This window comes from Mustelus asterias, chromosome 12 (genome assembly GCF_964213995.1).
Source record: "Mustelus asterias chromosome 12, sMusAst1.hap1.1, whole genome shotgun sequence".
Lineage (NCBI taxonomy): Eukaryota > Metazoa > Chordata > Chondrichthyes > Carcharhiniformes > Triakidae > Mustelus > Mustelus asterias.
The window spans coordinates 35,856,083-35,873,070 of NC_135812.1; positions in this window are offsets into that span (position 1 = coordinate 35,856,083).

The window sequence follows — 16,988 nt, forward strand, 5'->3', positions numbered from 1 at the left end:
TAAACTCATCAAAATATCATATTGTCTGTACCTGTTCTGTATAGATCAATTCAGTAGATACCAAGCAGAGCATCACCATGTGTAATGTTAATAACACTTGCCATGATATTAGCCAGCAACCACAACAGCTAATCAACAGCCTGGCCTCTAAAGCATTTTTGTATTTACCATGGGACGGGGCATCTTTACGGTGGTTGCTGCAATAGAGTCCAACTGGGCATTTAGCGGATTTGAACATATCTTTAAATGATATTAACAGTGAACAAAAATCAACAACAAAGATCCGTGTGAATAAAACTGGAAAGCCAGAAACTGCAGCAACTCAGCTATCCCGATATTCGGTCCTATACAGTCAGTCTTATTGGTTCTAATCTCATAAAATGAAGCCTAATCATTGAGTAGACATTAAACTCCACTCGAGACAGATACAATTAGCTAAACATCTGAAAAGTACTCGAGTATAGTTAGAGGTCCATTGTTTGGTTTGGGTCATGACATTATTTTATTAGTAATTTTCACTCCATGATTTGTGATAGATGCAAAAAGCGAGGAATGCAAATGGAGGAAGTCACAAGCACACAAAAATAAAAAATGAAGCCGTATGTAAAGAGGATGCTGGTCGGCAAACTATATTTACCACAAACACATGCTCAAACTAAATCTTTTTAAAGGCAATCTACCATAATGTTTCCAGGCATGGGGGAGTTTAGTTACAGGATTAAGTTTGAAAAGCTGGGATTATTCTCCTTGAAGTAAAGGAGATTAGGGAAGATTTGATTGCTGTGTGAGAGGCTTGGACAAGGTAGACAAGAAATGTTGATTCCCATTAGCTAATAGTACAGACTGGGAGACACAGAATTAAGATTTTAGGCAAGAGATACAGGAGGAGTGTAAGGGAGAACTTGTTCACACAGCGAGAGGTAATAACCCAGGATTCACTGCTCATTATGGGTAGTGGATGTGCAAATAATCAATGAATTTAAAAAGGAAATTGGATGAGCACTTGAAGGAAGTAAACCTGCAGAGCTATGGGAGTCGAGTGGGATTGACTGGATTGGCTGATTGGGCTCCTTATGTGCCATACATGACTCTGATATCTACCAGCATAGTAGTATGGCTCCTGAAGGGGAGGCTTGTTGCGAGAGCCAATTGACCGGAGAGGACTCAATGGATCGTTCCGGCAGGAAGCTGAGCCAATTGGCAGGAGGGCGTGGACCAGGAGTCCAGAAGAGCAGTCACACTGTAGTCCAGTCTTACCTTGTTGTACATGTACATAAATACTCTATTGGCAATAAAGTCTATTACATTGGCAATAAGGCAAACATTGCAATTGTCAGCGCTCGCAGTGTCCAGCTAGAGAGGGAGGAGGCTTGAGTGCCGAGAGTAAGAAGAGGTAAGATACACTCATTTCACAATGTCTATGAGGGGAAAGATCGAGCCATTCAACTCAGAGGTCGATGACTGGGAACAATGTTTCGAAAGGCTGCGATATTACTTTGCTGCAATTGAAATAACTGTGAAAGAAAAGCAAAATGTTATTTTGCTAACAGTCTGTGGCTCACAGACTTACAGATTAGTGAAAACATTAACATGGCCAGATGCTCCAGATACAAAGTCATTTGACCAGATTGTGGAGCTGGAGGTACCCCATATCCAGATTTTAAGATCTCTATGCTAAATTAGCTGGTGGTTTAAAGTATGCTAAATTGGACCTCAGCCATGCCAATTGGCAGCAGGAGTTGGATGAGGACTTGCAAAAGCAGATGACAATCAACACACACAAGGGTTTGTACCAGTTTACAAGGTTGCCTTTTGAAGTCTCATCAGCTTGTGCCATTTTCCAGCAGGTGATGGAGAGTCTCTTGCAAGGCATCCCCAACGTACGGTCTATCTGGACAACGTACTAATCACTGGTCCCTTGCCTGAAGAGCACAGATCCAATTTAGAAGAAATATTGATTAATTTTAAGGAAGCAGAGGTTAGACTGAAGCAGGAAAATTCTACATTTCAATCAGAATGATTTACCTATGCAGGATTCAGGGTCGATTCAAAGGGATTACATCCTTTGGAAGAAAAGGTAAAAGCCATCAAGGAGGTCCACAGCAAAAAGACATATCCGAGCTGAAATCATTTCTGGGATGGTAAACTACTATGGCATATTTTTAAAAAATGTTTCTGCCATTTTAGCCCCACTTCACCAACTATTAAAAAACACCAAAAGTGGAAATGGGGAGAAAAACAAAAGGAAGATTTTGCAAAACTTAACCAGGCTCTGCAGTCATCTGCCTTGTTGGTGCATTTTGACCCAGACAACCCCTTATTAGTAACCTGCAATGCTTCACCGAATGAAGTGTGAGCTGTTTTGTCCCGTTAGCTACCTGATGGGAGTAGAAAGGACCATTGCTTTTGCTTCAATACCATTGTCCGACACGGAGAGGAAATACTCCCAAATAGAGAAGGAAAGTTTGTCTGTCATCTACGTGGTCAAGAAGTTTTATATTTATGGCTGACATTTTACAATGATCTCAGACCACAAACCATTGTTAGCTCTTTTCATAGAGGATAAGCTTGTGCCTCCAGTCTATTTATTGTCACAAGTAAGCTTACATTAACACTGCAATTAAGTTATTGTACAGCACGGTTACTGTACTGGGCAGTATGTTGGCACAGTGGTTAGCACTGCTGCCTCACAGCACCAGGGAACCGGGTTCAATTCCGGCCTCGGGCCATTGTGTGTTTGGAGTTTGGGTGCACATTCTCCCTGTGTCTGTGTGGGTTTCCTCCGGGTGCTCCGGTTTCCTCCCACAGTCCAAAGATGTGCGGGTTAGGTTGATTGGCTATGCTAAATTGACCATGTCAGGGGGATTAGCAGGGTAAATATAAGGGGTTACAGGAATAGGGCCTGTGTGGAATTGTGGTCGGTGCAGACTCGATGGACTGAATGGCCTCCTTCTGCACAGTAGGGATTCTATGATTTGAAAATCCCCGAGTCACCACACTCCAGCGCCTGCTCGGGTACACTGAGGGAGAATTTAGCATAGCCAATGCACCTAATCAGCACGTCTTTCAGAACGTGGAGGAAACCGGAGCACCTGGAGGAAACCCACACAGACACGGGGAGAACATACAAACTCCACACAGACAATGACCCAAGCCGAGAATTGAACCCAGGTCCCTGGTGCTGTGAGGCAGCAGTGCTAACCACTGTGCCACCGTGCTGTCCCTATCACTTCTGCAAGGGTGCAGAGATGGGCTCTTTTGTCGGTAGCCTACAGTCATACCTTTCAACATTGCTCAGGTATGCAGATATCACATGCAGATGTACTGAATCCGTTTCCTTTGTCACAAACAGTAGCTTCACCACCAGTTCCTCAGGGAATTAAGTGTAAGAGCCTGTGAGAACATAAGAAATAGGAGCAGGAGTAGGCCATCTAGCCCCTCGAGCCTGCCCCGCCATTCAATAAGATCATGGCTGATCTGAAGTGAATCAGTTCCACTTATGCCTACTAATGCTGTTCTTGTTTCTCCTGAGGTGTGTTTTGGATTTTGGGGGAAGGAGTGCAGTTTGAAGGGGGGTGATGTTGTGTTCTGAGGGCCAAGTGACCGGCAAGAGCCCTATGGATCGCTTTGGCGGGAAGCTGTGCCAATCGGCAGAAGGATGCCGGCCATGGATCAAGGAGGGACTGGCAATTGGAGCCTGGGAGTCTAGAAGAGCAGTTGCACTTGTAGTCCAGTCATTCCTTGTTCTACATGTACATAAATACTCTTTTGGCAAGAAAGTCTTTATAGTTGAAGCTGCATTGAATTGCCCTCAATCTATTACAGCCAGGTAACAGATGAAGATGAGCAGCAGACAATGCAACTTCTCAGCTGGAGATATTCAAAGTCATTTTCCTCCAACCTCCAAACGAATCTATGCAGAGGATTCGGACCAAATCTGTCACCTGCTGGGAGTAAATTCAAGTTAATCACACCAAAATTTACTCCGACATATCAAGTCTGCCCCCTATGGGTGAAATGAAAATCTTTTCCTCCAGAATAATGACATTGTCATTTTGAGCTTGTGCCTCCAGTCTATTTATTGTCACAAGTAGGCTTACATTAACACTGCAATTAAGTTATTGTACAGCACAGTTACTGTACTGGGCAGTATGGCAGCACCAGGGAACCGGGTTCAATTCAGGCCTCGGGCCATTGTCTGTTTGGAGTTTGGGTGCACATTCTCCGTGTCTGTGTGGGTTTCCTCCGGGTGCTCCGGTTTCCTCCCACAGTCCAAAGATGTGCGGGTTAGGTTGATTGGCCATGCTAAATTGACCATGTCAGGGGGATTAGCAGGGTAAATATATGGGGTTACAGGAATTGTGGTCGGTGCAGACTCGATGGACTGAATGGCCTCCTTCTGCACAGTAGGAATTCTATGATTTGAAAATCCCCGAGTCGCCACACTCCAGCGCCTGAGGGAGAATTTAGCATGGCCAATGCACCTAATCAGCACGTCTTTCAGAACGTGGAGGAAACCGGAGCACCTGGAGGAAACCCACACAGACACGGGGAGAACATGCAAACTCCACACAGACAATGACCCAAGCCGGGAATTGAACCCGGGTCCCTGGTGCTGTGAGGCAGCAGTGCTGACCGCTGTGCCACCGTGCTGTCCCTATCACTTCTGCAAGGGTGCAGAGATGGGCTCTTTTGTCGGTAGCCTACAGTCATACCTTTCAACATTGCTCAGGTATGCAGATATCACATGCAGATGTACTGAATCCGTTTCCTTTGTCACAAACAGTAGCTTCACCACCAGTTCCTCAGGGAATTAAGTGTAAGAGCCTGTGAGAACATAAGAAATAGGAGCAGGAGTAGGCCATCTAGCCCCTCGAGCCTGCCCCGCCATTCAATAAGATCATGGCTGATCTGAAGTGAATCAGTTCCACTTATGCCTACTAATGCTGTTCTTGTTTCTCCTGAGGTGTGTTTTGGATTTTGGGGGAAGGAGTGCAGTTTGAAGGGGGGTGATGTTGTGTTCTGAGGGCCAAGTGACCGGCAAGAGCCCTATGGATCGCTTTGGCGGGAAGCTGTGCCAATCGGCAGAAGGATGCTGGCCATGGATCAAGGAGGGACTGGCAATTGGAGCCTGGGAGTCTAGAAGAGCAGTTGCACTTGTAGTCCAGTCATTCCTTGTTCTACATGTACATAAATACTCTTTTGGCAAGAAAGTCTTTATAGTTGAAGCTGCATTGAATTGCCCTCAATCTATTACAGCCAGGTAACAAATGAAGATGAGCAGCAGACAATGCAACTTCTCAGCTGGAGATATTCAAAGTCATTTTCCTCCAACCTCCAAACGAATCTATGCAGAGGATTCGGACCAAATATGTCACCCGCTGGGAGTAAATTCAAGTTAATCACACCAAAATTTACTCCGACATATCAAGTCTGCCCCCTATGGGTGAAATGAAAATCTTTTCCTCCAGAATAACGACATTGGCATTTTGACATGTTGTGCACAAGTTAGAACACACAGCACATCACAAACTGGGATTGGATCTGCGACAAGTGGAAGAGGAGGAAGAATAAAATATAGATGAAAATTCTATAAGGAATTCTGGTATCAAGAAGCCAGCTGTATACGAGCAGTCAGCATTTATTAGATAGAGGGCAATTTTTATTGTAGTTTTTCTTCACATGTTGCTTATATATAAACCTGTTACTAGCTGGAGCATGTTCCCTTTTAATCTCTAAGCATTCCAATTTGCCTTGGTATCTTTGGATTACACAAGTGATGCATCAGTCAGGTGTCCCATTCTCGATTGCAAACCAGAACTTGTGCTGAAGAGCAAATGTGTAGACATCAGGCAAGGATTGGACAGACTCAGTGAGGGTTAAATAACATACTGAGGTTTAGCATTCAGAGACTAAACCTCAGCAAAAGGGAAATGCCTTCAGGAGAGGCGAGGGGGAGAAAAGCTATTCCAGTATAGAGAGTTCCTTTATGTCCCAGTAGGTAAAGGCATCATTGTCTGAGATACTAGGCCGCACAGGCAAGATGGTTGCAGAATTGATTTGTTAGCTCAGTGGTGGGCCAGCTACGTCCCTGCGGCCCATCATTATTCTGAATGCATTTTGAGACATTTTGTTGACTGTTGCCCAGGCACAGGGTTGCCACATTCTGCTGGTTCCATCCATGTAACTTTTTTTCTACCGGCATAACTAAAGTGATATGCACTCCCTCTGCATCCAACCAATTGCAAATATTTTTGCTTTTATCACTTGAAGTTGATGACAGTTCTATTAATATAAGATAAAGCATTTTTATAACTTGTGAAATATTTGGCATCTATTAAACGTATTCACTCATATTCATAGGTCATAGTTAGTGAACATGCCAAATTTCAATCTTGTGGCCCAGATGTAGAGGGCCATTCATGCGGCCCAGAGGTGGAGGGCCAGTCATGCGGCCCAGAGGTGGAGGGCCATCCATGCGGCCCAGAGGTGGAGGGCCATCCATGCGGCCCAGAGGTGGAGGGCCATCCATGCGGCCCAGAGGTGGAGGGCCATCCATGCGGCCCAGAGGTGGAGGGCCATCCATGCGGCCCAGAGGTGGAGGGCCATTCATGCGGCCCAGAGGTGGAGGGCCATTCATGCGGCCCAGAGGTGGAGGGCCATTCATGCGGCCCAGAGGTGGAGGGCCATTCATGCGGCCCAGAGGTGGAGGGCCAGTCATGCGGCCCAGAGGTGGAGGGCCAGTCATGCGGCCCAGAGGTGGAGGGCCAGTCATGCGGCCCAGAGGTGGAGGGCCAGTCATGCGGCCCAGAGGTGGAGGGCCAGTCATGCGGCCCAGAGGTGGAGGGCCAGTCATGCGGCCCAGAGGTGGAGGGCCATCCATGCGGCCCAGAGGTGGAGGGCCATCCATGCGGCCCAGAGGTGGAGGGCCATCCATGCGGCCCAGAGGTGGAGGGCCATTCATGCGGCCCAGAGGTGGAGGGCCAGTCATGCGGCCCAGAGGTGGAGGGCCAGTCATGCGGCCCAGAGGTGGAGGGCCAGTCATGCGGCCCAGAGGTGGAGGGCCAGTCATGCGGCCCAGAGGTGGAGGGCCAGTCATGCGGCCCAGAGGTGGAGGGCCAGTCATGCGGCCCAGAGGTGGAGGGCCAGTCATGCGGCCCAGAGGTGGAGGGCCAGTCATGCGGCCCAGAGGTGGAGGGCCAGTCATGCGGCCCAGAGGTGGAGGGCCATTCATGCGGCCCAGAGGTGGAGGGCCATTCATGCGGCCCAGAGGTGGAGGGCCAGTCATGCGGCCCAGAGGTGGAGGGCCAGTCATGCGGCCCAGAGGTGGAGGGCCAGTCATGCGGCCCAGAGGTGGAGGGCCAGTCATGCGGCCCAGAGGTGGAGGGCCAGTCATGCGGCCCAGTCATGCGGCCCACTCACTAGCCTAGTTTGCCCATCACTGAAGCTGCTGTCAGGAAAGCAGTTCAATGCTACAATTAGCCTCAGCAGCCCCATGTGGGAAGGAAGTCACCCAGGATCCAGCTTCTGACCTGGTGACTCCAGCTGGAAGTGCTTATGATCATTGGTAGACAGCGGGATCAAGTTCTCTCACAATGTGCTGACAGTAAAATTGCCTGCTAACTCTACCTAGATTGACAACAACAATGTTGTCTTTAACTAGGTGTCAGCGGTTGCCTTCCTCTTCAACAAGAATCAGTTTCTTCAGGAGAGGAGCAGAGAAAAGGAAGGAAGAGTAGAGTGAATTTGAAATAGTAAACCGTAATGGAGTATTCTTTCGATTCATGAGAATATAAACTTTTCATCAAAGGGGTCAGGAGTGCACCAATGGCTTTGGCTGACATTTCCCTATACATGCTGTGGAATGCTATGTCCTATTCCTGGACTTCTGTGCCCCAGTTGACCTTAATAAATCCAGGAATTCACCTCCGTACTGATTTACAATTAGGCTCCTGTCAATTGGCAATTGCTTCACCAAAACACCTCAAGCTTCTGGGTAACTAAGCAAATGGCCCACCACAAAGTAGCATGCTGTGAGGCATCTTTATGGCCAACCAAATAAACTATATCAAATAAACTGAGGGACAAAGTAAAAAGGGCAGCCCCTTATAAAAAGAGGGAGAACCGCCCCAAACAAAATAAACCGAAGTGCAAAGGAAAATTAAAACATTAAAACGTGATTAAAAGGGTCGATAGTATATCCCAGTCCCTGCAGGGCCCAATGGACACGCAAGGCCTCAATGGTGCCCGTGGATTTTTTTGCGACACTATCGTTGTAATGTCATTAGTATCAGTTATAGGGTTCAGACACCGAGTTAATTATATTACTCAGGTTGAAGTTGCCTCATCTGGTGATCACCACTGCCGTGCTTGTTTTTTTTAGGACATTTGCTCCGCACACGCAGCATTTCAGTATAGCAGCCTCAGCCTTGGCTGCAAGAGCTGATTTCTCGACCATAATTCTCCAGTACTTGTGCTTGCAGAATGCCTGCGATGTGAGCTTGGAGTTAGCAGTGGCTGAGTGAGTGCTGAAGGTAGCTTATTGGAAAAAAAATTGTAACATAATATACAAATCCTAACTCACCTCCAGCCTTCACCCAGATACATCTCTCCATCTCAAAAATTTTTGAACTTGGTCCTTTCTGTCTTAATGATATAGTGATGGTCATCACTCCACTTTCCTCCAAAACTGCAAATCCACCTTCTGACACACATGCCACTCTGTGTGTTGACTAAAGCCAGATTGCTTTTTACAACAATGGTCAATGGTTTCATGATCATCATTAGACTTTTGATTCAATTTTTAAAAATTGAATTCAAATTTCACCATCGGCAGTGGTAGGATGCAAAGCCACATCCCCAGCGCACTACACTGGGTCTCTGGATTACTAGCCCAGTGAGAATACCATAACACCATCACCTCTCCTCAAGGAATGTGGAGATGAGGTCTAATCAACCATGATCTTATTGAATGGTGGAGGTGGCTCAGGGGACTGAATAAACTACTCTTACTATTTTTTCTTGTTCTCTCCCCTGATCCCACCCTGCCCATTTCCCTTCTTTCCAGGATTTTTATCTCCACTCTTCCCTAATGCCTCCATCTTTTTCCTTCTCCATCTCAAATTTTTCCAGCCCCAAACTCTCTGCCACATCCCTCTCCATCTGCAGTCCCTATCCCCAAATGTCACCATCCTATTTTCCCCAACTCCAATCCCTTCATCCCTCTCCTTGTTCCCAATCTCCCTTTCTTCCCTCAATGCCCTCCCTCCAATCCCATTCCCTCCCTCCAACGGTCTCCATCACCAGTCACTTCCACAAGCCCCAAAAACCCATTTTCCTCCCTCTCAATTCCTCCTACGTCAAGTGCTCCCAAAACATCCCCCCCTCCCCCACCATCCTCACACTTTTTCTCTCAAGGCAGAATTCAATTATCTTTATCTGTAACTCTCCTCATTACCCTAACTCCAACCCTGACCCCATACTCATTCTGTTTTGTGGAATAAAATGTTTTTACATTAACTGCACAAAAAAACCATTCTGTAATTGTCTGCTACAACTCAAAGTCAACATTTGTGTAGTTTGGAATGGGCTGTAGTTGGTTCCAGTTTGAAGTTTAGGACCTTCAGTTTCTGTAATGCTGTGTCTATGACCAGGAACCAGTACATTTCTTTTTGATGCCAACCAAATAAACCAAATTAAGCAAACTCAAGGACAATGCAAGAAGGGCAGCCCCCAAAAAGGGAACCACCCGAAACAAAAAAACAAAGCAGAAAGGAAATTTAAACCATTAAATCAAAACGTGGTTAAAGCGGTCAATAATACACCCATCCCTGGGGTGCCCAATGAGCAAGGCCTCGATGTTGCTCATAGACTCTGCATGCTCCCTCTCTCGGGCCACCCAGCCGTGAATGCAGCCGCAGTAGAGGGGCAGACAGTCAGATCGTTTTACACCCTCGGTCACTGCGGCCTGGACCTGTTAATAACACGTTTGGCTAGGCCCAGGAGCAAGTTCACAAGGAGGTCCTCCACCTTCCTCGCCCCCCTCTGCACCGGGTGCCCAGAAATTAGGTGTGTGGGACTGAAGTGCAAACAGAACATCAACATCAATCAATTTTTTAGATAACTACAAAGGGAGTGCAGCCAATAATATTGAACATAGACGTGGTCCACGGACTCCACAAAATTGCAAAAGGGGCAAGTTTCTGGGGAGCCCATGAACTGGTGCAACTGGTTGTTTAGTACTGCTGCATGCACTAACCTCCACCCTAGGTTTTCCCTCCATAGGGGGACCTCCACTGGGCATGGCAACAAGGCCAGCCAAGGTGACGGCATGGTAGTGGAAGCAGCAGCCCATACAGGAAATCCCTCCATGCAGTGGCAAAAGGCACAGAGAGCATTTCTGTGAGGCAGCTCAAACTGTGGGGCCCCAGCTCTGGGAAGGAGGGTCTGGGTTTAAAGCCAATGTGAAATTCCATCCGAGCAAGGGTACACTTAGACGGGATTCCACTATACAGTTGCGCCTCCTCAAGGCCACGTGTGACATTGGGTCCGAGCACGACTGAGGTCATGGATGGCATCGGTCGCAAGCTGAATTCCCACTGCTATGTGCTCAGCCAGCTTGTGGGGTGTCATCCAGCCCACTCCTTCGCCACCTAGCACGTCCACGACCCTGGTCACTCTGACAACCACAGCCTGACTCTCTGCCAGCCACTGGAAATGGTATTGGTGGAGCAGGGATCCTGGATGACAGCCGCTACTCCAGAGGAGAACTGTGGCGCAAGGCGACCGTGTCCCAGACTTTAAGGAAGTCCTTGTAAAAGACAGGCGGTGCCTTCAAGGGGCCCCAAAGTCTGTGAACAGGAGCTGAACATCATCGTTTAGACTGCGCAATTGGCAGAAGAAATACATCACCAAGGCACAGCATCGAGGAGGGGAATCGCTTTAGCGTCTAAAGGTGGAAGGTCATCACCTGGGTGCAAAGGCACAGCAGCGCCTGACCGCCCTCCCTAAGGAAACAGTGCATGGAACATTGAAAGTGATTAAGGGCTTATTGAGATAACTGTTTTATGTGGATTAATTTGAATTATATATGAGTGTTTGATTCCTCTTTGCTACTGCGAGTCTAGTTAATGGTCCTGTATTACACATGAGCTCGCTGTGAGCTTTGCATTAGTTGCGAATACCCAACATCATGCCATCTATAAAGTGGAATTAAACATTTTAGGTGAATTACATTATTTATCATTCTACATTCAGTTTTGTTTACCAAGTGGAAAGTTAAAAGATTATACCCATTGCATCAAAAGAGCCATAATAAGAACATCCCATTTACCCTGCTCCTGGCAGCTATGCACATCAGCACCAAGATAATAAAACCTCAGTATTTAATTTTTCACCATGCTTTTCAAGGTGGGGATGTTCATGCAGGGGAAGAACATAATTGGCATGGAAGGAAAGGATAGAAAAATGGAATACTGCATTTTCCTATCACAACACACTCCCTCCTCCATTCAGCAAATGACAGTAACACAAAAGCAAAAGGTCTTTGCATATTTAAGAGTCCAGTGCATTAGAATCAGACCCACTAACTTAGTGACTCGCAGAATAAATTAAATTGCATTTTATCACTTGGAATTAAGATTTTTATGAGTGCTTTTGACATGAAAATCACAAACAGCCTAAAATATAATCCAATAGTATCACCATAGGAAGGACAACTGCACAAAGTGTGTGAAGTCCACACAATTCCTATACTACATCAGTTTAAAGTTGAGACATCCCATAACTGACACAACACTATCATTCTGAATATTAGCCCAAGGCTCCATTTCATTGTACTGTAAGTCAATTTTTAAAATATCCTTGCATTTGGGGTGTGCTCATTACTGCTAAGGAACTATTTACCCCCCCCATCCTTATTTCCCCCGAGGGCATTATGAGGCAACCATAGTGTGGCACTGGAGTCAATGAATCAGTTAAGTTCTTACGACAATCAAGCAGCTTTTATGGTCATTTTGTGGCATTGCAAATTATAAGATTTATTCCATGGTATCATGTAGGTTGCCATCACTAGGCTACCATAGCCTCTGGTGGTCAATTGTCGATGTTTGGTTCTCATTGTAGAGCTCACCAATAAAGACTATTTTACAAAAAAAACTCATGTTGATTGAATCGAACGCTCCTGCTGTGCTGCACTGTAGCAATGCTATGCGTGGAAAAACTGCTGGGCTTATATTCCTTCGTTCAGTTATCCAATGAACATGCACCAACGACAGCAATTCTGTTGCTGACAGAATACAAAAAGTGAAAAGTATATCCTTTCCCTAAAACCCTGAGGTTTAGCAATACCACAAGCCACATTAACACTTTGAGAAATCCCAGCCCTGAACCTCTCATGTTGGTGCTTATTAGATGTGCAGCTTTAACTAATTTAGGATTGATGTTTATAGAACATAGAACATAGAACATTACAGCGCAGAACAGGCCCTTCGGCCCACGATGTTGCACCGACCAGTTAAAAAAAAAACTGTGACCCTCCAACCTAAACCAATTTCTTTTCGTCCATGAACCTATCTACGGATCTCTTAAACGCCCCCAAACTAGGCGCATTTACTACTGATGCTGGCAGGGCATTCCAATCCCTCACCACCCTCTGGGTAAAGAACCTACCCCTGACATCGGTTCTATAACTACCCCCCCTCAATTTAAAGCCATGCCCCCTCGTGCTGGATTTCTCCATCAGAGGAAAAAGGCTATCACTATCCACCCTATCTAAACCTCTAATCATCTTATATGTTTCAATAAGATCCCCTCTTAGCCGCCGCCTTTCCAGCGAAAACAATCCCAAATCCCTCAGCCTCTCCTCATAGGATCTCCCCTCCATACCAGGCAACATCCTGGTAAACCTCCTCTGCACCCTCTCCAAAGCCTCCACATCCTTCCTGTAATGTGGGGACCAGAACTGCACACAGTACTCCCAAGTGCGGCCGCACCAGAGTTGTGTACAGTTGCAACATAACGCTACGACTCCTAAATTCAATCCCCCTACCAATAAACGCCAAGACACCATATGCCTTCTTAACAACCTTATCTACTTGATTCCCAACTTTCAGGGATCTATGCACACATACACCTAGATCCCTCTGCTCCTCCACACTATTCAAAGTCCTCCCGTTAGCCCTATACTCAACACAACTGTTATTCCTACCAAAGTGAATTACCTCACACTTCTCCGCATTAAACTCCATCCGCCACCTCTCGGCCCAACTTTGCAACCTGTCTAAGTCTTCCTGCAGACTACGACACCCTTCCTCACTGTCTACCACACCACCGACTTTGGTGTCATCAGCAAATTTGCTAATCCACCCAACTATACCCTCATCCAGATCATTAATAAATATTACAAACAGCAGTGGCCCCAAAACAGATCCCTGAGGTACACCACTTGTAACCGCACTCCATGATGAATATTTACTATCAACCACCACCCTCTGTTTCCTATCCGCTAGCCAATTCCTGATCCAATTTCCTAGATCACCCCCAATCCCATACATCTGCATTTTCTGCAGAAGCCTACCATGGTGAACCTTATCAAACGCCTTACTAAAATCCATATATACCACGTCCACTGCCTTGCCCCCATCCACCTCCTTGGTCACTTTCTCAAAAAACTCAATAAGGTTAGTAAGGCACGACCTACCTGCCACAAAACCATGCTGACTATCACCTATCAATTCATTACTCTCCAAATAACTATAAATCCTATCCCTTATAATTTTTTCCAACATCTTGCCGACAACAGAAGTGAGACTCACCGGTCTATAATTCCCGGGGAAGTCTCTGTTCCCCTTCTTAAACAATGGGACAACATTCGCTAACCTCCAATCTTCTGGTACTATACCAGAGGCCAACGACGACCTGAAGATCAGAGCCAGAGGCGCTGCAATCACTTCTCTTGCCTCCCAGAGAATCCTTGGATAAATCCCATCCGGACCAGGGGATTTATCTATTTTCAGACCCTCCAGAATATCCTGCACATCCTCCTTATCAACTGTAATACTGTCTATTCTACTCCCTTGCAACCCAGTGTCCTCCTCAGCTATATTCATGTCCCCTTGCGTGAACACCGAAGAGAAATATTGGTTCAATGCTTCACCAATCTCCTCCGGTTCCACACATAACTTCCCTCTGCCATCTATAACTGGCCCTAAACTTGCCCTAACCAACCTTCTGTTCTTGACATACCTATAGAACGCCTTAGGATTCTCTTTAACCCTATCCGCCAAAGTCTTCTCATGTCCCCTTTTAGCCCTTCTAAGCTCGCTCTTCAACTCCCTCTTAGCCAATCTAAAGCTTTCTAGTGCACTACCCGAGTGCTCACGTCTCATCCGAACATAAGCCTCCTTTTTCTTTTTAACCAACAAAGAAACTTTTTTGGTGCACCACGGTTCCCTAGCCCTACCAATTCCTCCTTGCCTGACAGGGACATACCTATCACAGACTCGCAGTAGCTGCTCCTTGAAAAAACTCCACATGTCGGACGTTCCCAGTCCCTGTAATCTCCTAGTCCAACCTATGTTTCCTAATTCTCTCCTAATAGCCTCATAATTACCCTTCCCCCAGCTAAAACCACTGGCCCGAGGTTCATGCCTATCCCTTTCCATCACTAAGGTGAACGTAACCGAATTGTGGTCACTATCACCAAAATGCACACCAACTTCCAAGTCTAGCACCTGGTCTGGCTCATTTCCCAGCACCAGATCCAATATAGCCTCACCTCTAGTTGGCCTGTCTACATACTGAGTCAAAAAACCTTCCTGCACGCTTTGAACAAAAACTGACCCCTCTAACGAGCTAGAGCTATAACAATTCCAGTCAATATTAGTCAAGTTAAAATCCCCCATAACAATTGCCCTATTACTTTCACTCCTAAGCAGGATTGACTCCGCAATCCTTTCCTCAACCTCTCTAGAACTTTTAGGAGGTCTATAAAAGACTCCCAACAGGGTGACCTCTCCTCTCCTATTTCTAATCTCCGCCCATACTACCTCAACAGATAAGTCCTCATCAAACCTCCTCTCTGACACTGTGATACAATCTCTGACCAATAATGCTACCCCTCCCCCTCTTCTACCTCCTTCCCTACTTCGACTAAAACATTTGAACCCCGGGACCTGCAGCATCCATTCCTGCCCCTGCTCTATCCATGTCTCTGAAATAGCCACAACATCGAAGTCCCAGGTACTGATCCACGCTGCAAGTTCACCCACTTTATTGCGAATACTCCTGGCATTGAAGTATACACATTTCAAACCCTGCTCCACCCCACCTCTGCAATGCCGTGCATTGCAGTCCCCATCCATGCATCCCTCACTTTCAGCCCCACTACTCAGGATCCCTCCCCCCCCCCGAATCAGTTTAAACCTCCCTGCATGGCCTTAGCAAATTTACCCCCCAGGATATTGGTCCCCTTCTGATTAAGGTGTAGACCATCCTTCTCATAGAGGTCACACCTTCCCCAGTACGAGCCCCAATTGCTTAAGTACCTGAACCCCTCCCTCCTGCACCATCCCCTCAGCCATGAATTCAAACCTTCCCTCTCCCTATTCCTCTCTAAACTATCCCGTGGTACAGGCAAGAGTCCAGAGATAACCACTCTGTCAGTCTTGGCCTTTAGTTTCCACCCCAACTCCATAAATCCCTGCCTAATATCCCCTTGCCATGAATGGATTTTTGATGGGGATAATGGTTGAGAATGTGGCATTGTTGATATGGGTCTATGTTTAAGTTGATCCATTAATGATTACAGTGTAATCTAGTGTAACCCAGCTGTATCACAACATCACCTTGTGACTGCCTCACTGTTGTCAGACTGTTGATATCCAGTCCTGTGCAGAAATGTCCTTAAATTAAATATTGGGAAAATTGAAGCCATGGCCTTTCAGTGTCTCTACAAACACTGTTCCCTGACCGACTCCATCCCTCTGCCTGGCAACTGTCTGAGGCAGAAGCAGACAGTTTGCAACCTTGGTATCAGACTTAACACTGATATCAGCTTCCAACTACATATCTATATTATCAAGACTACAGTAGCAGTCTCACAACACCAGGTTAAAGTCCAACAGGTTTATTTGGTGGCACGAGCTTTTGGAGCGCTGCTCCTTCATCAGGTGAATGCAGGATTTGTTTCACAGACAGGGCATATATAGACACAAACTCAATTACAAGATAATGGTTGGAATGCGAGTCTTAACAGGTAATCAAGTCTTTACAGGTGCAGATAAGAGGTGTGAATTGTCTCAAGCCAGGACTGTTAGTGAGATTTTGCAAGCCCAGGCAAGTCATGGGGGTTACAGATTGTGTGACATGAACCCAAGATCCGGTTGAGGCCATCCTCATGTGTGCGGAACTTGGCTATCAGTTTCTGCTCGGGGATTCTCCGTTGTCCTGCGTCTTGAAGGCCACCTTGGAGAATGCTTACTCAAATGCCCTTGACTGCTGAAGTATCCTCCGACAGGAAGGGAACACTTCTGCCACACCTGTAAAGACTTGATTACTGTTAAGATTTGCATTCCAACCATTATCTTGTAATTGAAACAAACCCTGCATTCATCTGATAAAGGAGCAACGTTCTGAAAGCTCGTGCTACCAAATAAACTTGTTGAACTTTAACCTGGTGTTGTGAGCCTACTTACTATGCCTACCCCAGTCCAACCATGGCAACTCCACATCATATCAAGACTGCCTTCTCCATGACATTGTTCCGTTTTGCCTCTTTCTCAACTCATCTGCTTCCTCAATTCTCATTCATGCCTTTTCATCTAGGTTTGAATATTTCAATACACCCTGGACAGCCTCCCACTTTCTACTCTCTGTAAACTTGAGGTAATCCAAAACTCTACTGCCTATGTCCTAATTTGCACCGTCCCATTCACCCTGTGCTGACCTATATTGGCATCCAGTGGAGCAACAATTTGATTTTAAAATTC